The 23,855-nt window shown below is 35.6% G+C and overlaps 1 long non-coding RNA gene across 1 annotated transcript; it reads left to right on the top strand.

Annotated features, from left to right (window-relative positions):
* The first annotated feature begins 695 nt into the window (after positions 1–695).
* On the top strand, positions 696–20,701 carry LOC150083363 (uncharacterized). Its single transcript, XR_016547208.1, has 3 exons — positions 696–803; positions 19,858–20,027; positions 20,584–20,701. It is a non-coding gene; the product is annotated as an uncharacterized LOC150083363 (long non-coding RNA).
* The last annotated feature ends 3,154 nt before the right edge of the window (positions 20,702–23,855 follow it).

Genomic DNA, 23,855 nt, shown 5'->3' with positions numbered 1-23,855 from the left:
ACAGTAACTGGCGAGTGAACTTTTAAAGGAGAATCTTGGAGATTTTTTTTTTTTTTCCATTCTAATAGCTGATATTGGGAATTTTAATTGGGGTAACTTACTGAGTGTGCAACTTTTCATACCTCAAATTAGTGTTTGCATTTTGACTCGTGTGACAATTCAGACACTGGTATCCATCAAGATAGATACCAGTGTCTGAAGCTTAAATGGCAAAGAAATTAACAGAAGTAGGTCAATATGATATCAGAATAGTAGGGGTATCACGGAAACCAAGAGTGAATGCAAATGAGCTGCAATTGAACAATAGTTATAAATTCATTTATTCTGGAAGTAAGATGCAGTGCAAGAAAGATGTAAAAATAGCTTTTGGAACTATTTTGGAAGAACATCAAATTAGTTGGGAGGAATTATCCAGTTGAATACAATTGAATTTTAACATTGAAACTTAACGGACAAAGTTTTTAATGGAAATGCAAATTTTTGCCTAGAAAGTTATGAGCAAATTTTAATAAGATTAATTTGTCGAATATTGAGTTAATCATCCCAACAATGGCAGTGTTCATTTTAACAGGTATAGTTAAAAACTGTACATGTTTGGAGTGATGTGTCTCACTCCAAATGGGTACTTACTATTTTAATTATTGTTATTTAATGGAAAGGAAATTTTTATTTTAAATGTCATTTTCATCTAGGAAATCGAAGTCTCATTTTAATAAAAATAGCAGCTTTGATATAAACATTGAAAGTTCCCCCCTTTTCTTTGCAGAATCATCACAGAACCAGTGAAGAAACTCAACCCCAAGGTGAGTCTGTTGGTTATGCAAATGAATTGTTAGATGTTGTTTTTGCTGAGACTTTGCATGATGGCCCTGAAATTCTTGCCCAGCCAGGGGTTCATTCACTCCAGTTTGGTGAACCTTCCTCCCTCCCTCTTTTTAATATGTGCAGTGTTAAGGCTGAGCTTTTAAAAAAATATATTCTGTTTATAGTCTGACATGTCACTAGGTCAGAGGAGTTTACAATTAATTATTTTGACAATGAATACAATTATTAACCATATTTAGCAGTCACACAGGCTTAAACCATGGTCCACTCAAACAAATATGCTACTGCACTCTTGTGCTTGACCCCTTCCCCAGGTGGGCAGGAGCAGCAGTGCATAGCACACGCTTCATGATTAGACCGGGGTTCGAGCCCGTGACCACCAAATACGGAGGATGCGGAAAGGTCAGGGAATGACCACCGCATAACCCCAGAGCAATATGGCCTTAGTTGCTAATGCTCCTAAAAACCAAATAACAAACAAACCCCTTCTCCAGAACACATGTCCATGTGGATTTTTAACATTTTAACCTATTATTATATATATTAAACATTACATTTTCAACTATCAAAAGAATTCTAATGTAATTACAGGCAGTTCTCGCTTTACGAGTTCCCGGGGTTACGAGTTTTTTTTCCCAATCAACAAAATCGAAAATATGAACATTAATTGCAAAAAATGAATGTTAACCATTCATAAATACCACATTTCAAACCACGTGCGTAGCTATACAATACCCCGCTTTACGATATTAATCAGTTCCAGAGACACCATCGTAATGTGAACCCAACACATTGTTTTTTGGTAATTTGTTTCAAGATCTCGCAAGTTGAAATTTTCATTGTATAACTAACCTATTTATCTCTCTAAAATGTCATTTTTAAGGTCACGAGTGTGACCTTAAGGCCATATAAAAGGTCGTGAGCATGGTTTGTAAATTGTATATAGTTACCAATTCAAATCATTAAAATGCACTACACTTTCATCATTATCATATGTTCCGTTATAAGAATCACTTTTAAACGCCTTTGTGATATTTTTCTAAAGCACATTTCTGAAGGTTATGACCATAAAACAAAAACAATTTGCACTTTCTGGTTTGTGCTTTTTTGTTACTGCAAGCAGTTATAAACTGGTAGTAAACTCGATCTTGTTGCATTTGCGAAAATACTGATAGCTGGAATTGTGTGGTTTTTTACATTATTATGGTGAAATGTGTTTCCCCTTTACTGAAATATTCAATCGTATAAAGAACATAAATTTTCAGAATCTTCTCTTCATTCCTTTTTTTTTTTTTTAAAGTTTCGTAAACTTGTTACTCCACGCGAATCGTGTTAGTTGCAATTTGCGTGTGCCGTTAAGAAATGCTTATGCATGTAATCGTGAAATTTATAATTAAAAGAGAAAATTATCTTGGAAACAAATGCCTCTTGAAACATTTCTGAAGAAGACACCTCCTTGTGCAACAAACCAACGAGTGGTCAACGAGTGTGCATTTAGTCGATGATGATGAAGAATAAACATTCTTTAACATTTGTAAGTCATAAGTAATTTCTCTATTATTATAATTTGCTTGATTTTGCAGGCTACATTTTCATTTCTTTGGACAAATCAATCATTGTTTAAACATAAACTAATTAGCTAACTAATTTCATTGTTGATAATGTAACCCCTATTTTTAACATTATGTCTGTGGGAAATAAATTCTCACTTTACGAGCGCGCGCTAGGAACGAATTAACTCATAAAGTTGAGAACTACCTGTACTTATATTTCATTGTTGATAACGTAACCTCTATTTTTAACATTATGTCTACGGGAAATAAATTCCCGCATTACGAGTTTTCGCTTTATGAGCGCGCCCTAGGAACGAATTAACTCGTAAAGTCGAGAACTACCTGTACTAGTATATAGATTGGTTACATTTCTAGATTCTGCTTTGGAATCTTGTTTTAGTCCACTTTCTGGTTTGATGATAGGATTGACCACATTAATAAAACTGATAGCAGAGATTTTTTGATGTCATGTTTTAGAAATGCAAGTACAAATGAATTTTAACAGTGTCATCTTAGGGCACTTTCCCTTCATATTTCACATACCAGAGTAATTGACATATATGAGTAATTAACAGATATCCACCTGTACATACCTGGAAAGCAAAGGCAAGAAGAGCTTACAGAGAACATAAAAATAATTTACAGGGCTAATATACAGTCCATTACATACCAGTAGTATTAAAACAAACAAATATTAAAGTTATAAATGTAATAACCAATTTGGCGCATATATAGAAACATTAAATAATAGGGAAAATACATTACTGGGCTATAATACATACAAAATGCAGTATATCAAAAAAAAAAATATATATATATATATATATATATAAAAATATATACAGGGTGTCTCAAAAATATTGGTACAAACGTTTAGGGGAGGTAGGTAACATCTAAAGGAATGTGAATCGCATAAGAACCCATAACCTGAAACGTCACGGGAAAGTAGTAGCAGAGGCACAAGAAGCAGAAATGACACAAGACAGTAATTAGTGGCAAACATTTATTTGACATAATATTAAGAATGGAGTACGAGATGGATGCATTTCATGATGTTACAACAGATGCTCGAAGGTTCCACCATGAGATGTGATGCATGCGTGACACCGACGTAGCATGGATTGGCGGACACGATCGAGCACACCTGGAGTTTCTTTGACAGTAGCAGCAGCGCAGACGAGTCTCGCCACGAGATCAATTTCAGTCTCCACAGGCGATTCATACACGATAGATTTGAGGCCCCCCCCCCCAACAGAAAGAAATCAAGGCTCGATAAATCAGGTGAGCGTGGGGGCCAGGCAACAGGTCCACCCCGGCCAATCCATCGATACCCAAAACGCTTGTTCAAATGGTCATGAACACACCTTCCATAATGGGCAGGCGCCCCGTCATGTTGAAACCAAATGTTGCGTCTCACATTTGCTGGAACATCGTCAAGTAACCCTGGTAGAACTTGTTCAAGAAAGATCCGATATTTAGCGGCGTTCATGCGGGATGGTAACAGGTATAGGCTGACTAAGCAGTCACCGACCATACCTGCCCACACATTTATTGCGAAGCGATGTTGTGCCGCATGGGGATGCACACAGTGTGGGCCCTCTGCTAATCCATACACTAGGTGCATGTCTGCCAGCTCACAGTTCGTATATCGATGCATGCTCTTCGTGCGGCGACTACTGCTTGAATGGGTAAACCAGAAATTTTCCCTCTCGCGAACTGATGAAAAGCGCCGTGTACCGACTTACGGTGACGTTTCCGGTTATGGGTTCCTATGCGATTCACATTCCTTTAGATGTTACCTACCTCCCCTAAACGTTTGTACCAATATTTTTGAGACACCCTGTATATATATATATATTATCATCATTATTAGCCATATGGTGCAAGGAAGCCTCAGGCTTTTGCTGCACCAGGCAAAAAAAAAAAAATTGAGTTACCCTGAGAAAGAGAGAGAGAGAAGGGAATCACCAAGAAAGAGAAGAATGATGATATCCAGCTCAGGACCCTGAGTGTGCCAAGCATATATAGCACCTATTCCAGTGCAAGAATTTTGTGGGGGGTTTCAGTTTTGTACTTTTTATCATTGTGAAATAATGAGGGATCAATATGAAATGCCATAATAATAATGAAATTAACTTGATACTTGATAGGTGTTTTCAGGACCATGAACATATCAGTAGTATTAAAACAAACAAATATTAAAGTTATAAATGTAATAACCAGTTAAGGTGCATATATATAGAAACATTAAATAATAGGGAAAATACATTACTGGAAAATACAAAATGCAGTATATATATAAAAAAAAAAAAAAAAAAAATACAGTGGATTCTGGTTATTTGGGCCACCGGTTAATCAGGGCAGCCGTTTATTTGGGGCAAATCTTAAAAAACAGAACCCAATCGAGAAAATAGGTAACTGTCCGGGTTTACTTCGCTTAATTGGGACAACATGCTGTTTAATCGGGACAGGAGACCACAGCACTGGAGATTACCCTATGATTGTCTGCGACTGTACCATGTGGTTTGATCGGATTTCTGGAGGTCACAACCATTAAACAATATAAACAATTAGCAGTCACCTGTTTATTGGGCTTTTCTGTTAGTGCAATTTATCATAAATGGATAGTAAACTCGATCTTATTGAATTTGCGATAATACCGACAGCTGAAACTCTGTGGGTTATGTGAAATGTGTTTACACTAACCTGGAATCTTCAATCATATAAAAAATTTTATTTTCAGAACCTTCTCTTCATTGCTATTTTTAAAGCTTCGTAACTTATTACTCCGTTCTCACTTGTACGTACCGTGTTACTTGCAATTTGTGTGTGCCATGTTCTTTGTTATTGATTGCTTATCTTTTTACTGTTTTAAATTTTAACCCCCACCCACAAATGTCAGTGAATAGAAATGTCGACTAGTTATTATGTACATATTACAGTACGTATTAATTATTCCTATTATCACGTATATTCTTCCGATTTTCACCTATCATTTAATTTTTTAATTGGTAAGGTAATAAAGGGTAAATTTGTGCTTAATATACCTTTACTTTTATAGCCTGTGAATAATATTCCTCCTATTTTTGCTAATAGAATCACTGTTTAATAGAATTAAAATCCAATTCACAAATGTGATCACAATGACCGGCACTTACTACACATCGTATAGTGAACGGTATTTTACTATGGTGAGTCCATTGTAACGTGATTTGATCGTATAGTGAACCCATTGTAAAGCGGGGGTTCATTGTATTTTTAACTATTTATGTGAAACTTCGGATAATTGGGGCAGCCGCTTAATCGGGCAAAAATGCACTAGTCCCGATGTGTCCCAAATAACCGGAATCGACTGTGTGTGTGTGTGTGTGTGTGTGTGTGTGTGTGTGTGTGTGTGTGTGTGTGTGTGTGTGTGGCACCTATTCCAGTGCAAGAATTTTGTGGGGGGTTTCAGTTTTGTACTTTTTATCATTGTGAAATAATGAGGGATCAATATGAAATGCCATAATAATAATGAAATTAACTTGATAGGTGTTTTCAGGACTATGAACATACCAATAAAACAAACAAATATTAAAGTTATAAATGTAATAACCAGTTAAAGTGCATATATAGAAACATTAAATAACTGGGAAAATACATTACTGGGCTATAATACATACAAAATGCAGTATATCAAAAAAAAAATAAATAAATAATAATAATAAAAAAAAAAATATATATATATATATATATATATATATATATACACACACACACACACACATACACTGTGTTGCCACTTTATTAGGTACACCTACCTAGTAGCGTGTTTAGCCTTCAAAACAGCCTGAATTTGTCTGGTCATGGATTGAACAAGATCCTGAAAGTGTTGTGCAGGAATGGAGTTCCTTGCAGACATGAGTGTGTCACGCAGTTTCTTTAGATTTGACGGAGGTGTAGGCCTGCAGTGAACAGCCCTTTCCAGCTCATCCCAAAGATGTTCAATAGGATTAAGATCCACAGACTGAGTGGGCCACTGCAGCAAAGAAAAGTCGTTGTGGTCCTGGAACCATTCCATAGTGATTCGGGCTTTGTGCACCGGCACATTATCCAGCTGGAAGTAATCATCTGACTGAGGATAAACTGTCAACATGAATGGATGCACTTGGTCAGCAATGATGTTTATATGCGATGTGGCAGTCAGACGTGAATCTGTGGGCATCAATGGACCCAACGTGTGCCAAGAAAACATTCCCCACACCATAACACTGCCCCCACCACCTTGTGCAGTAGTAGTCAGACATGACAGGTCCATGGATTCATGTTGTTTTTGCCAAATTCTGAGCCTTTCATCAACGGGTACACCCTCCAGACTGCCTCAGTCTTAGGGTGTTTATTCCCCTTCTCAGTGATTTAACCTGATAGGAAAACGACTTCTACTGCCACTACTGATAACACGCACCGTCTTTAGAAGTCATTTTCCTATTTTAAAACAGCAGGAAGGGGAGATAAACACCCTAAGACTGAGGCAGTCTGGGAGATGTACCCTTAAGTAAATTCAGCTGCGAAGGCATTATGCTCATGAACTCCAATAATCTGCTTTTAATAATGAGAAAAAACTAATCAATACATCGTTATCGATTTCTAATACCACTACCGATGACACGCACCATCTGTTTACTGAGAATGCAGGGAGAAACTGCAGTAGTGGGAAACGTTTGTCCAGTATAAGTTTACTAAAGTTTCCCATGGTTCTTGTGTTGGCTTTCTTTACCTTCACCCTGTTTTTTTCTGAATGCTTCAGCAAGCTCAGAATTTCACCATAACATGGTGATGTTAGAAATTTTAGCCATTTTCAAAGTGGAATTTGTTATAATAGAGGCAAGCCAGGCAGAAAGAAGGAAGATGGCAAGATCAGTTGGGAAGTCAAAGTAGATGCAAGGAAAGATAGCTAAAAGTTTAAGAGGCATATTAATATTAAGCAGTGTAGGCAAAATACATGCCTAGTTATGATTACCCTCCTTATCACAAAGGAAAGGATGAATGAATTTTCAATATATTAAATGTGAAGATGAGATGATAATGATTAAAGCATAAAATTAGGTCAAAAGTCTTTGTAGCGTAACTGAACATACAATTCCATAAGAGTCCTTGTGACAGTATAGTGGTTTTGCCATTTGTCACTCATTTGAAGTGGTCTGGGTTTGAGTCTAGTTGTAGACTGGAGAAATTTCTAAAAGCTTCTTCAATCAGAGCTGTAATTAGCCACTCTCAGGCAAAGGGAGTGTGGCCCCTACCTTCCTGTTAAGTTATTCCAGGTTTTTCAGCCCACACAACATGCAAATTGGCCCATGAACACTCACTTGTGCAGACATATAATACATACAGTGCAATATGGTCTAAGTCACTGATGCACTTAAACCCTACTTACTTACTATGTTGTTACAACAACTTAGCAAATAAGAGGTCAGAAATTTGACCACATGAGGGCGTAGAACAGTTTGGACTGTGCCTTAGGCATCAAACATTCTAAATTCTTAAGTTGTTGTAAAGAGGAAGGAATGGAGAGGTTAAGTTCTCAATAATTATTGTATATACTTTTAAATTAGCATTAAGAGTAATCCATGAGAGAAACTATATTAGTATTAGCAATGGCCACATGGTGCAAGGAAGCCTATGGCTTATGCTGCACCTGCCAAAAAAAATAAAATATAATAATAAAAAAAATATAATAATAAAATAAAATGATAATAATAATAAAATAACAAAAAAAAATAAAATGATAAGAATAAAATAATAATAATAATAAGAAGAAGAAAATTTTAAAAAATATATACAGGGTGTTTCAGTTAAACGTTTCAGAACTTCTAAGAGGGGTAGGGTACATCCTGACAACTCGAAATCATATAGCAATGTGGGGTCGGAAATGCTTTCCTGAAGCGGTGTTGTACACAGAAGCACCATAAAGAAAAGAGACTGTAAGTGAGAAATCATTTTAATAATACATGAAAAGAAGCAAAAGGTACAGGGATTAAAGTAAGTGTTCGAAGTTTCTTCCACGTGCTACAATGCACGCCTCACATCTCCGATGCATGGACATCCAGAACATTCTGGAATACTCCAGGCGAATTTCGAATTTCTTCGGCAGTTACTGCGATTCTTGCAACCAGCTCCTCAGCATTGTCAACAGGGGTGTCATAAACTAGCGATTTCATATGACCCCAGAAATAAAAATCAAGACATGATAGGTCGGGTGACCGAGCAGGCCAACGCACGGGACCACCACGTCCGATCCACTGTTGACCAAATGTGACATCCAGGTAGTTACGAACATCTCCGCTATAATGGGCAGGGGCTCCATCGTGTTGGAACCACATTGTCTGTTGCGTCGATGCAGAAATCTGTTCATCTCTCAAAAGTTGTGGCAATACTTGCTGCAGAAAGATCAAGTAGATAGGTCCGGTTAGACGACACGGTAACAGGTAAGGTCCGATGAGGTGATCTCCCATAATACCGGCCCATTCATTGACCGAAAATCGAATCTGTGCTGCACGACGTCGCACGACGACTTCTGTGTACAATACCGCTTCAGGAAAGCATTTCCGACCCCACATTGCTATATGATTTCGAGTTGTCAGGATGTACCCTACCAGTCTTAGAAGTTCTGAAACGTTTAACTGAAACACCCTGTATAATAATAATTAATAAATAAGAGAAAAGGAAATGGACAACCTAAGTGTTTACCTCCTCCTGTAGGTAAACACTTGACCATCCAGCTGACCTTTGAATTTCCCCAAACTGTCAGCCTCTACCACCCATGTAAGTAACTTATTCCAGTAATTTATAACTCACTGGCTAAAATAAAACTTCCTGCAATCCAGTCTAAACAACTCCTCCTGTAACTTGAAATTATGACCCCTAATTCTAGAATCATTTATAACCGTGAAAATTTCATCCTTATTCATTTTGCTTATGCCTCTCAGAGCCTTAAACACCTCAATCAAGTCTCCTCTAAGGTGCCTAGTTTCCAAGCTCTGCAACCCACATATTCTAAGTCTTTCCTCATATGGATACCCTTTTGCCGAACTCACCAGAGCAGTTATCTGTCTCTGGACACTTTCAAGAAGCACAATGTCTTTCTTTAGGTGCAGTCTCCATAACTGAACACAATATTCCAAGTGTGGTCTAACAATAGCCTTATATAATGGGCTTATGATGTCCTAATCTCTACTAGCTATTGTTCGATAAATCATCAATGGGACACCATGGGCCTTTCTTGCAACCTGTCTACAATGCTAAGAGAACTTCATGTCTGACCATATCGTAACACCCAAGTCCCTTTCCTCCACTATCGGCTTTAGTTCAACTCTGCCAAGTGTATATGTGATTTTGGGGTTACTGTTCCCCAGGTGCAATACCTTACACTTTGCTGGATTAAAGCACAGCTGCCATTTTTCTGACCATCCCTGAAGTCTATCTAGGTCGTTCTGAAGAAGTTCTGCTTGGCGGCGATCATTAACTACTCTACCAATCTTTACATTATCTGCAAATTTAGACATCACACCCTCTATCCCTTTATCGATGTCATTTATGAAAATCAAAAACAACAGTGGTCCTAATACTGATCCTTCGGGAACCCCACTTCTTACATCAACCCAATCTGAGGAATAACCATTTATCGCAGCCCTCTGCCTCCTGCCCTGAAGCCATCCAGCTATCCATCTAAGGGTTTTCCCTGTGATTCCAACCTATTCCAGCTTATAAAGTAACCGCTCATGTGAGACTGAGTCAAATGCTTTGCTGGAATCAAAATAAACAATGTCGAAATTATTCCCAAAGTCCAGCTCTTGAGTGACCCTGTCAAAATGGCTAACCAGATTAGTTAAACATGATTTTCCCTTTACAAAACCATGCTGAGTACCCTTCAGAATTCCATTTCTATCTAAATGATCCAGAATTCCAACTTTGATCATTGTCTCCATGATTTTCCATACTACTGACATTAGACTAACTGACCGATAATTTCCCACTTCACTCTTAGTACCACCCTTATGTATTGGAGATACATTGGCACTTTTCCGATCCAGCGGAATTACTCCTGAGTCCAGTGATGCTCGCATAATTAGCCTCAATGGTTCAATGCTCTCACTTGCCGCCTCCCTTAAGATTACAGGGTATATGCCATCAACCCCAGGAGCCTTACTGGACTGTAGGCTCAATTTTTTTCATTAAATAAACATGTGAAATTTCAACATTATTAATTACATTTTTTTCAACTTCACTCCCAGAATTTCTCATTGAAGTGAAGGGTTTTTCTTCTGCAAAGTAACTGTTGAGTTCAGCTGGGGATATCTAATACTATCCCACGTCCATTACATAAGGGTCCGATCTGGTTTGTCCTTCTCTTCTTTGCATTTATATATGTGAAGAATTCCTTATTCCCCCCCCCTTTGCTCTTTTTGCCAGCGATTTCTCATAATCTGCTTTTGCCAGCCTAACCTTTTCTGTGGCACTATTACAGATCAATTTATAGCTGTTATAGGCTTCGATACTTTTTATTGCTCTGTAACTTTTCCCATGCCCTCTTTTTCTGATCAAGTAATCTGGAAACTTCATTATTCATCCAACTTGGAATCCTCCTCGTGGAGTAAATTTTTTAATGTGTATAAGCATTCAAGGCTTCTGTGATTAATGTCTTAAAGGTATACCATAATTCAATTGTATTTTCTCTCTGTGAGATATCTATCCAGTTAATAGAGACCATGTAGCACCATAAGGCATTGTAATTTCCTTTCCTGAAATTATAACCCCATTCCTTTGCCTTTAACTACCGCTACCTCTCTTCATCATCCACCGTAGAACTCTGTGATCACTTCCTGCTACTTGTTCCTGTACTGTCAGCCCTATTATGTCATCTGGTTCATGGGTGATGATGAGGTCTAGAGTATTCTTTTCCCTAGTACTTTCCCTGACATGTTGATACAAATAGAAATCATCTAGTTGATTTAAAAATATTGTCCCCCATGTGGAGTTTCCCTTCCATTTGCTCCAATCAGTTAGAGGCAAATTAAAATCACCCATAATAAGACATTCACGCTTACTTGCCCATTCCATTTGCATGTAGAGGCTCTCATCATAATCTTCACAATCACGTGGCCTGTAGATTACTCCCACTCTCATTATACCTTTGCTTTTTTGCAACTATTTTACACTATACAGATTCTATACTAGCATGCAAAACGTCTGGATATGGGAAAGCTTTCATCGCACTCAGGCTGCTTTTGATAAGAAGCATTACCCCACCACCCCTTCTATCTTCCCTACCCTTCCTAAATACATTGTACATACCATATTGAAACTCGTCATCCCCTATCTCCGGGTGGCACCATGTTTCCGTAAGCCCTACTATGTCAGCGTTATTTGTCCTAACGAGCAGTTCAAATTCACTCATATTATTGACGACACTTCCGACATTACTGTATAAACAATTAAGACTTAGTGTATTTAAGAATCCTAATTGGTAGAGTAGGGAGAGTAAACATTAATTATTCATCTAATATAAACACCAGAACAAAATTCCACAATCATGGCTTTGAATTTATCAGATTGAGAGTTAACATTTTGGCGAAGGTAAAGAAAGCCAACACAAGAACGACGGATAACTTACATCGAAAATTAGTTTCCCGATACGGCACTCTAGCACTGCTCGCTTGGTAAACAGACAGTAGGTGTTATTGGTCTGGAGCAGAAGTCAAGAACGATATATTGATTGATAGGTAGGCATGGCAAACGATGTGTTGATTGGTGCATGAACACAACACAACACATGATAACATCGGTTTAGTATCACTCAGAAGCACTAATGGTCACTTGCCTCAATGGTAACTTGCCCTAATGAACGCTTTCCGTAATGATAAAAAAAGGTCAGGTTACCTTCACTTGAATCCCATGGGAGCTTGAACCAATCCCGAAATGGAGGGGATAACCTAACTTTCCTTTCTTTACAATCATGGGTGGCCTAGCGCATAAATTGTTTATTAACAAAATATTAATTTTTTATTACTGTACTTTTATTTTTAAAGACACTTGTGCAGATACACACGTATCGTAACATCAATCAACACCTCAATAGCTATTCACTATATATATATATATATATATATATATATATATATATATATATAAGCTAAATTAAAATAGAATAATTGCCAGTAGCATGGCAAACCAGTAGAGTGAAAATGAACTGAACCAAATAAAATAACAATAACAGAAAAATATAGAGGGGGAATAAAGGAGAGGGTAGTGTTGAAGCAACGTTCCTAAAATAATTTAGAAAATTAATCCAATTAAAAGAAATTTAGCGGCGCTCTCTAGTAGGCGCTCTCACCCGTTTCCGAATTATGTGAAATCTCACTAAGGTGGAAACGTAGACTAACAACATTACATGACCAAATAATTAATAAAATAAAATAAAATAGACTGACCATTATGCTCCATCTCGACAGAGGACCACGAGGCCAATAATAGTCAGGGAATCACTGCATTTCGAAAGCTAAACAAATCTATGCAATGACGGAATGATGCTAAGATCAAACCACCGATGCAATAGATTTGCATAGCGGTGGCCCTTATGCAGCGAAAAATAATAAAACAGAAAGCCTAGTACTCGCATGGCCAAACCACACCACTGATAAAACAATAGTTGAACTGAAAATATATAGAAACAAATTAGGCTATGGACCACCGCTATGCAAATCTGTTGCATCGGCAGTTTGATCGTAGTATCATTCTGTCATTGCATGGATTTGTTTAGTGTTCGAAATGCAATGATTCTCTGACTATTATTGGCCTCGTGGTCCTCTGTCGAGATGGAGCATAATGGTCGGTTGGTTTTTTTTTTTGGTTGGTTTTTAGGAGCATTAGCAACTAAGGCCATATTGCTCCGCATAATGGTCGGTCTATTTTATTTTATTTTATTAATTATTTGGTCATGTAATGTTAGTCTACGTTTCCATCTTAGTGAGATTTCACATAATTCGGAAAAAGTGCCTACTAGGGAGCGCCGCTAAATTTCTTTTAATTGGCTTAATTTTCTAAATTATTTTAGGAACGTTGCTTCAACCCTATCTTCTCCTTCTTTATTTCCCCCCTATGTTTTTCTGTTATTGTTAGTTCATTTTCACTCTACTGGTTTGCCATGCTACTGGCAATTATTCTATTTTAATTTAGCTTATTTATAAGCAACATGTAGTGGATTGTGCTTTTCTGCTGCCACTGATGTTAGCTTTTCTACTATTTTTTTCTTATTTATTTTTAATATATATATTTTTTAATTTTATCTCTCTATTTAATTTTTGGATTATAGATATATATATATATAATATTAAGGATAATATAAAGAACCATTAGAATAAGCAGCCAGTTTTTTTTTTTTTTTTTTTTTAATATATAGTTAATATATAGTTAAATTCATTTAAATTTACTTAAGTTCACGCTGAGATAACATGCAAATTCAGCTCAGGGTCCTACTATAGGAACGGGTTTGTGATCCCGGGCATACCCGAGCCACAACTTATATCTTGTAATGTCTTTAAACTGTCCTACACTCTTTATTTTTATTTCTCCGAAATTATTAGGGCAATCCGAGGACGTAGGAGAAACTATTTCTTATCTATACCACTATTTTTCGCCTTTGTGGAGTTCAGGTTCTATTATTCCTACTCCTTTAGTTTTTCTTCTTACTATCTGCATGTTTCTCTATGCGTTAATTTAATTGTTTATTTTTACCGTATCCATCACATAGGGGGCACCACATATTATTTTGACGACTATTACATTATGTCCTAGATACGGTCAATATGTAGTATGTATTATATATTTAATCTTATTTTAATCATTAAATTATGTTCTCTGTCGGGTCAACGATGATTAATATATGCTTACATTTATACTTTAATTATATTTCTTACCTTTGATTCTAATATTTCTAATATTTCTAAACTTTTATTATCATCATTTATTTATTTATATTCGATTTACATTTGGCCTATACTGGTTTATATTTGGTTTAGATTTAAATTACTTAGCATATATTGATCATCACAGAAACAGAGAACCTCTTGTCGTTTTTTGCCTTCATTCTGGGTGGTTGGCCCCAGTTGAAGTCATCTAGATTGTCGGTAAAAAGCGATAATATATATATATTTATTTTTTATTTTTTTTTTTTTTTGTGTTTTCTTAGGTCCTTGATGGTATTATTATTGGATTGATCTGCTTATTCTAATGGTTCTTTATATTATCCTTAATATTATAAACATTATGGGTGTATTGCATGATTGCTTGCAACTGCATTGACTCATAAATATTATTTACATATTAGTTACAGTTATTGTCGTTTTAACTTTCTTTCTTTATTTTTTATCAATAATTATAAATATATATATATATATATATATATAAAGAATATTTCTTTCTTTTCCTAACCTAACGTTTAAGGTTAGGTCACGAATTATGTATTTCATAATTTTTTCATAACCAAACCTAAATCAACAATATAGTTAAAACACTCATGAACTCCAAAAATCTGCTTTTAATAATGAGAAAAAAAAACATAATGAAGAACATAAAAATGAATGGAACAAAACTTTTATTAACTTAGTTTTCATCAAAAAAAATCAACGTTTTATTTTGCTTACGAATTTCTTCCATCTTTAAAAGATTCATTGCTACTATTACCTGTTTACCGTTCATCACAAAACTATTATGCACCGTTCTTTACTCATCAATAACATTATAATGCCAACCAAAGACCACTAATCATTTCATCGTTTGCCACGCCTACCTGTCAATTAATATATCCTTTTCGACTTCGGCTCCAGACCGATGATGCCTACCGTCTATTTACCGAGCGAGTAGCACTAGAGTCTGGTGCCGGGAAACTAATTTTCTGTGTAAGTTATCAGACATTTCTCATCATTCTCGTGTTGGCTTTCTTTACCTTAGCCAACACTTTTTTCTAATTTGAAATGGCTTTTTCAGCAAGGTCAGTTGGGTTTTTTTTTTTCTCTCTGATGCTTTATAAGCTTGCTTTCTGGTGTCATATGTCACTACTAATTATAATCCCTTGCATCTTTTATTTTTACAATAAAAGATGTGGTCTCAGTTGCTTTGTTTTTTGGTATTGATGAATACCGGGGAAAAGAATGAATGAATGAATTTTTAGATGACCTGTGTATTAGAGGATAAGGAAACAAAGTTGCAACAAGCAAGTGCTTTCACATCTTAAACTAAAGTTCAAGAAAGTACGAGTATTAGCACAGAGTTTTCACATATATTTTATTCTTTCTTATGGTTAAGAACAAGGTCCATTATTAGTTATACCTGTAATGGGCATGTCTGCACACCTTGTGTTGTGTGCATGATGAGTAAAAGATTTTAGACATTTATCACATTGTTAAACATTTTGCTGTAAGCAAATAATCAGGAATAGAGGAGGGGAACTTCCTTCACTCCTTTTTTGGAACCATTTCCAAAAAAAAAAAAAAAAATGAAAGAAACCTATACTGAATGCAATATCAAAAGTAAGTTACAGGATGATTACTGTCTTTAACTTTGCTATTGAAAATGTATAGGTACCAGTGATGTCTACAATAACTTTTTTTTTTTTTTTTTTTGATATCAAAGTTACAAATTTAAATCAAGAGATTATTGCTATTGAGCCTTTATCTTTTGAAACTTTAACACAGTAGACATTTTGCCACCTGGGGAGGGAATAACAGAGTGTTAGAAGACATTAATTAGTTCACTTGTCTAGAATAGGAAAGCATCACTGTTCAACATGCATGTTTAGAGTAGGTGCTTTTTAGGCAGTTTTTTGCACATATATGCATAAGTGCTTATTGTCTTTACCATATCCTCCATCTGCATATAATAACCCTACTCCCAGTGGATGAAATTTCATGAAGTTTTATATTTGGGTCTTTTACAATGATTTGTCAAGTCATGCCACATTTCATCATCATTGGATAAATAGATATCTGGCAATTTTATTATTATTAATAATATTATTATTTTTTTAATAAATAAAAATTTTATTATTATTTTTTTAATACATATCACATATGCTTTCTATATACTGTATATTGTAGCTCAGGGGGCACACTGTGCAGTCCATGGCCACTAGGCAGACTTCAAGTGTTACGTGTCCCCCAAGATTAGTTCACTTGTCTAGAATAGGAAAGCATCACTGTTCAACATGCATGTTTAGAGTAGAGCAGTTGCACGTCACAAAAATATAATTTCACACTGACTTTTGAAAATATCCCTTTTAATGATATTTGATTTTTCTATGTCGCTTTCACATTTTTTGTATCTTCCTCAGAATTTATCAATATTGTTATAACCATATAATAGGGATGTTATTAGTATTATGTAATAATTGGTGGATCTTTTAATCACATTTAATTAAACTAAATTTGAAAATAGATAACCAAAGATACAGAAGAATGTTGAAGATACCATGGACAGCAAGAGTAACTAATAAGAGAGTCCTGCAGAGAATTGGAAAAACCCGTGAATTGCTGAAGGGTGCAAAGAAAAGAAAAACTGTGTATCTCAGATACCTAATGCAGAACAAGAAATATGCAATTCCACGGCTAATATTCACAAATTGGACAGGACTGAACACCGAGCAGCTGTTCAGAGTTACCAGAGACCGAGAGACATTTGCCGTGGCAGTTGTCAACCTCTGTTAGAAGATGGCACATGGAGAAGAAGAAGAAGAAGAACTAAAGTTAAATTCTATTTCAAAAAATGTGTAATTAATGGTAAGCTACTGGTCTTGTGACCCAACCCATGAGCCCCACAGCCTTCAGAATTTTATCTGTTTTTGGCCTCTAGCCAAAAAAGGTTGGTTAAGTCGTTAAAATCAATGTCTTTAAAATCAAAAAAATAGGAATCCAACAATTATCATTTCATATTTCATACTTGTCATATAAGTTATCTGTGTACTGTATATTGTACCTGAAGACCTAGATGTTATGCTTGTTGTCATATTCTGGTTGAAGGAATGAATGAGTGATATAGTGAATGAGCAGAAATTAAATGTATCTGTTTTTTGGATATAAAAGTCATTGCTTTTTTGCTCTGTTTTTTTTTTTTTTTTATCAGTTTGACTAAATGTATAAGTTGTGAATTATTATTGTTTGCTTATTATATCTTCCTTCTGAAGGCTGTCCAATATTTTATTAATCAGAGAAGAAACATTAAGTAGGTATTATACTTCATTTGTTATTAAAATCCAGGAAGAAATAAGCAAACAGCATTATGAAAGCATTGACAGCATACTACAACTGTTTAATTTATTAAATCATAGAGCCTCAAATACATCTTGCACTTCACATGCAGTAATTACAAAGTTGGAATGAATATTATGTTGTGAGATATGTGCAGTGAAATAAAAGCAATTACTTTTATATATTATTAGTTAACCAATTATTAATTAATTTGTCATATGATAATTACTTATTTACTTTTCATTTCTGTTAATCACTGAAAAAGAAAGTCAGTTCAAGAAATAAAAATTGAATGTGCCTGAAATATAACATGCTGTATACATTAACTAATTTGTTTTTATTAAATGGGATACAAGATATCAACAGCCTCTGAATTTTATGGTTGATTCTTTCACCAGCGCCAAATGTGCTATTGACCTAATGCAGCTCATGACTTTCAAAATCAATACGACTATAGGTTTATCCTAAAATCAGATACAAGATTATCTATTTATGTGAACTTCTGTTTGATGAATGAGATAAATACAACACAGCCTTGAGAAAATTTTTTACATTCAACATACTGATTTTGGTGTAATGTAGATTACATAGAGGACAAATGGACTGCTATAAACTCTCTCCAGCCATGTTTGAAAGGGAGGTAGAAATTTGTTATGTGGATTGTCTCTCTCTCACAATCAAAATTTAACCCCAGAGGCTCACATCTGGTGAGCATGGACTTGGTACACGCAGGGTCCTGAGCTGGATATCATCTTTCTTGGTGATTCCCTTCTACTTCTGATTCTTGTTCTCTCTCTCTCTCACAGGGTAAAACAGAAATTTTTTTTCAGCTGGTGCAGCATAAGCCTCAGGCTTCCTTGCACCTTATGACTAATAATAATAATAATCTATCTATGGAGTTTATGCATGTGATTTTTTCTTGTGGCTGTCCCAACATTTTTAAAGTACTAACCTTGTGCATATATTGGTATTGCCCATGCCAATGTGCTGATGCATTAAAAAGAAAAATTTGCTTGTCCTTTTGATCACAAGCAGATATTGCCTCAGTGATGTTTGATCACAAGATGTCCCAGTGTAGTCATGAGGTTAAGCTATTTAACAATTTAGTTAACTCCCACACTTGACTTGACCACAGTTATCAAGTGATAGAATAGGCCACTGTAGCAGAGTGGTCAAGCACGAGGGTGCATAAGTATACGTGCTTTGAGCAACCAGAGTTTTCTAAAGGCCATGACTGCTAATTGCGGTGCAATTTCTTGTATTCTCTCTACCTTGTGAATTCTTTGGCCTTCTGTTGTCTTAAAGCATAAACAGAAAATTTATTGATTTATTTAATTTTATGTTGTGTGGCACTTTGAAGAGACACTGGAAAATCTAGTGGTTACACTGACACCTTAAGCTGAAATGGAAAGTCTAAGGGCAGCAAAAGGGTGTTAACCCTGACCAGGACACTGAAAAGTTTCAACAGAATTAATGGGCACCAAATAAGAAATGAACATTCAAAAGCATGCATTAGCCAGATTTGTTTTAATTCGTTATGGGATTAACTCACATTTAGAACTTGTAGAACGAGTATAGACATTATTTCATCTTATGAAAACTTTGTGGAGTTTTTTTTGTATCTACTAAAATCATCCAAGAACTAGGTTACTGATGAAAGAAAAAAAAGTTGGTTCATTCACTCATACTACTGTAGGAGTGAAGGAACCAACTGAATTGTATAGACAGGACAGCATTGTCATAAGTTCCTTTGTTGCTACCTGCAGCTAGATAAAGTTTTACAATGCTGTGACCATGTTTTGTAGACATACAGGTATTCATATATTCAGGGTGACGAATCTCCTCCATTGGGAACAGCAAATGAATTAGATACTGACATTGTCATGGTCACTTCTGCTGGTCCTAAGACTTAATCATACACCAGAACTGTAGTCACAGTTTACAGGGATTTCTTTGAACATTCACAGTAGCAAATTTGTTAAGTTGCCAATTCAAAACATGCAACAGCAGAATTGAAATAGACATAACCAACATGAATTTTCTCTGTTCAATCTGTAAAAGCATGCACCAAATTATCCATTTGGTAACACTATGTAGTTGACAAGTAAGTAGTTTCAACTGTTGTCAATAGTTAATTCACCATTGAGTGGGTCTTGATTTCCATTAAGTGGTATTCTAATAATGTTAATTATCTCATTAATTAGATGAAGCTGTGTGCCTGACAGGTGAATTCATATGAAGTCTAGTTTGGTACTGTCCCCTTTTGTGTAGATGAACAGAGTTTATGTGGGGGCATCACACCCCCAACATTGAGTAAAGCTTCCCCAAACTCCATTCTTTCATGCTGATATATGATTGGAGAAAATGATAGAATGTAAGTAATGATTTATTAGGCACATTTTTTAATTCACTATTAATTACAGACTAAATAATCTGATGATCAAAAATCATTTAAAATGTGTTTTAATTTTGGATAAAGGTCTAGCCCAGGGGTGTGAACGTTTTTTTTTTTTTTTTTTTTGAGCCAAAAGCCAAATTGACAAAAAGCTAAAAAAACAGGTAAATTTTGTTTTGGCTATAACATATCATACAGAATTATTCAAATAGAAATAAAATGATAACCAACAGAACAGAATATGACTGGTATTTTATATTTTTTTTTGTGTTTATGCTTAATTATATCAATAATTGAGAGAAAATATATTTTTTATTTTTTTTTTTTACTTTAGTTAAACATACAAATGAGAGCTGTAGTTTTGCATGTTTGAAGCCATGAGTTTCCTACCCCTGGTCTAGCCAAAAGTTATTTTTTTTTCAATAATTCAGATGAAGTGAAGAAATGAATGTTGTGATGGTTTGAAACTGTATTTGAAGATGAAAGTACACTCATGGATATAATATGCTAACATGAGTCTTTTCTTCTTTGACAGGATACTCAAGTCACAATGAACCAGCAGGTGGAAAACAGATAACATTTTCTTCGAGGTGCTGATTCCAGATAAAGATCTGATCTTGAACCTTGTTTAATTCAGTAATTTCAAGTTATGGGAATAACAGATATTAACATTTTTGAAATGTAAATTATGTTAAAAATTTTTAGTCATTGCTGCTAGAGAAGAGCAGTGACAGTGAAGAGCAGAGAAGGGCAGAATTGGGAGAAAATTGAGTTTCTCGTTTTCTTGTAAGCATAATCATTTAAAAATAAAGCTTTGTATAACTTTAAAAAATATGATGACATTTATATGACGCCTAAAAGTAAACAAAAAATTACAGAAAATATTAAAGTATTCATTTTGGCTCTTTGCAGTTGCGTAGCATCTCATATGTCACTTCTGTTATTCTAAATTTTAGAGGGATCAAATCCTTCCATATAACATTCCCAACCAGTTTTCTTTAAATATTGATACTGATTTTTTATGTAATCATGAAAGCGTAATTTTTCGACATCTAATAGATGCCACATGCATGATCATCCTTATATATTTTTTTTTTTCATATTACTCTCCAGTTTCCTTGTGGTGTCTCTTAGATGCCAGTGAGTTTCTTCTGCTAAGATCTGTTTCTATTTATTATGACAAAAAATTTGGTGGTGGGATTATACATTTTTCCATTAATGACATGATACTTTAATTCTGATTTTGATTTTGATTTACTTTATACACCAAGTTCAATTATTTTAAGTTTAATTAGTTGCCTCAAAGAAACTGGAGTTCCTCTGTTCTTTGTATCCTGTTTGAGTTCATGTAGCAAATGCTCAGTTAATATTTTGCAGTACTTCATGGTCATAGTTTTGAAATTGTCTCTTAATCTGAAATGGACAGAAAAGAACTATTTTTAGAGGAAAATTGATAATTTCAGGTAATTGCTTAGTAATATTTATGCTTCAGAGAACTTACTAAGTTATGATGGAAGTGAAGATGCTGTTGAAAATGAAGGGAGCAAATGGATACTGAACAATAAATTTCCATTAAAGAAAAATATAGAGAATAAGCTGCAAAATTATATCTAGGGAAAGACAACAAAGTGGGCATTGGAATTGCCATAAATAAATATTAGATGGCAAGATGGCTACTTGATGGGCATTAAGGGCTTAGTAAAATGGTGGAAGTGTATTAGAACTTTAGTTATTTCTTTGCAGATGATATTTTGAAAAAAATTATTGATTACACAAAGGAGCACATCACTTGTATCATCAAAAAATTCAGCACAAAATAAAACTGCTGAAACACTGATAAGTACAAGGCCTATTCAGTAAAAAATGATCATAATTATTTATTTTCTCATAGTTTATCCTTATTAATCATCCATATTTTTATGGTCATTTTCAAATTAGTCCTATTTGATGAAATGTGCTTACTCCAACGATTCTGCCATTCTTCAAAAACATGGGGGAAGCCATTTTTTGTCATGTGTTTGAAAATCACCTCTGATGTATTTGGAACTTCTAACAAGTGGAAATGTCTTTCTTGCAGCTCCTTTAATTTGGAAATTTAAAAAAAAAAAAAAAAAAAAATTCAGGCTACAAGGTGAGGGCAGATGAGGAATACATATGACATTAATGTTCTGTTCCAGAGAAAATAATGGAATCACTGGTTAAAAATGTAATGTGGGACCACGTGGACAGGCATACATACAATTATACTGCAATCACAGCATGGATTGGTTAAGGGGCAGTCTTTGTCTAACCAACCTGATAGTTTACTATGATGCAATGACCAAGGAACTGGATGCAAAAAACAAGCTTGACATCACATACCTGTATATCAGGAAGACTTTTGATACTGTTTCACATAAAACACTGCTGTATAAACTGGAGCACTGTGGCATTAAGGGCAAGTTACTGCTATGGATAAAGTGATGGTTAAGTGAAAGAAGACAGAGACTGGTTATCAATGGGCACTGCTCTTTGTGGACTAATGTGTTATTATTATTTATTATTATTATTATTATTAGCAGCCATATGGTGCAAGGAAGCCTGAAGCTTATGCTGCACCGGCCAAAAAAAATTTCCCTATTACCCTGAGAGAGAAAGAGAGAGAGAGAGAGAGAGAGAGAGAGAGAGAGAGAGAGAGAAGTAGAAAGGAATCACCAAGAAAGGGAAGAATGATGATATCCAGCTCAGGACCCTGGGTGTGCCAAGCCCATACTCACCAGATGTGGGCCCTTGGGGATAGTGGAGTTTGCTAGGGTTCAATGCTGGGTCCATTGTTTTCAGTATTTATCAATGATATTGAAGAAGGTATATCAGGCTTAATGTTTAAGTTTGCAAATAATACAAAGGTTGGCAGGATGGTTAACGACAGTCATCAGGGTAAGTTACTGCAACAAGATCTAGGAAACTTGGGTTGGTGGGGTGAGAAATGGGAGTTGAAGTTTAACATTGACAAATGCAAGGTACTGCACATGGATAGCAGTAACCCCAGAGTAACTTATCAACTGTGTGGTAGTACACTCAGGTTAGTGGAGAATGAAAAAGACGTGTGGGTAATTGTACAGTCAGACATGAAATTCTCTGAGCAGTGCAGATGTGCTGTAAGGACAGGTCATGGGGTTTTGTCAAGGATATGCAGAAACTTTGCTATCAGTGATAAGGAGGTGATTATCCTTTTGTATAAAGGCATGGTTAGGCCACATCTTGAATATTGTATACCAGTCTGGAGGCTTCACTTCAGGAAGGACACAGATCTGCTGGAACGGGTGTAGAGAAGAGCAACTAGACTGGTGGAGGGAGAAAACGGGTGCTCTTACCTGGAAAGGTTTCAGTTCTGCAAATTGCAGCATCTTGAGACTAAGCACCTGGTTGGAGATCTGACTGAGATGTTTAAAGCCTTGAATGGATTGAGTAAGCTGAATGTTAATGGCATTCTTCCACTTGTTGAGACAACACACATGAGGGGGCATAAATTCAAGTTGAGGAAGGATGGTTGCAGGATAGATGTGCAGAAGCTTGCTTTCAGCCAGCATGTGGTTGATTGTTGGAACAGGCTTCCATCTGTTGTTGTGGAAGTGGATAGGTTGAATCAATTCAAGGAAAAATTAGATAAATCCTTGGAGGGTACAGAAGGATGAACTGTGTAGGGTTTTTTTTTTTTTTTTTCCTTTTGGATGATGCTATATAAGTTTGCTTTCTTGCATCATTTGCCATTACTGCTACTAATGCTGGCTCAGTACTCAAGCACTGTGGGGTCTCACATTGTTGTCG

The sequence above is a fragment of the Mastigoproctus giganteus genome, chromosome 7 (genome assembly GCF_048544385.1).
Source record: "Mastigoproctus giganteus isolate SK-2022 chromosome 7, ASM4854438v1, whole genome shotgun sequence".
NCBI classification, from domain to species: Eukaryota; Metazoa; Arthropoda; class Arachnida; order Uropygi; family Thelyphonidae; genus Mastigoproctus; species Mastigoproctus giganteus.
This window is presented reverse-complemented; position numbering and strand designations above follow the sequence as displayed.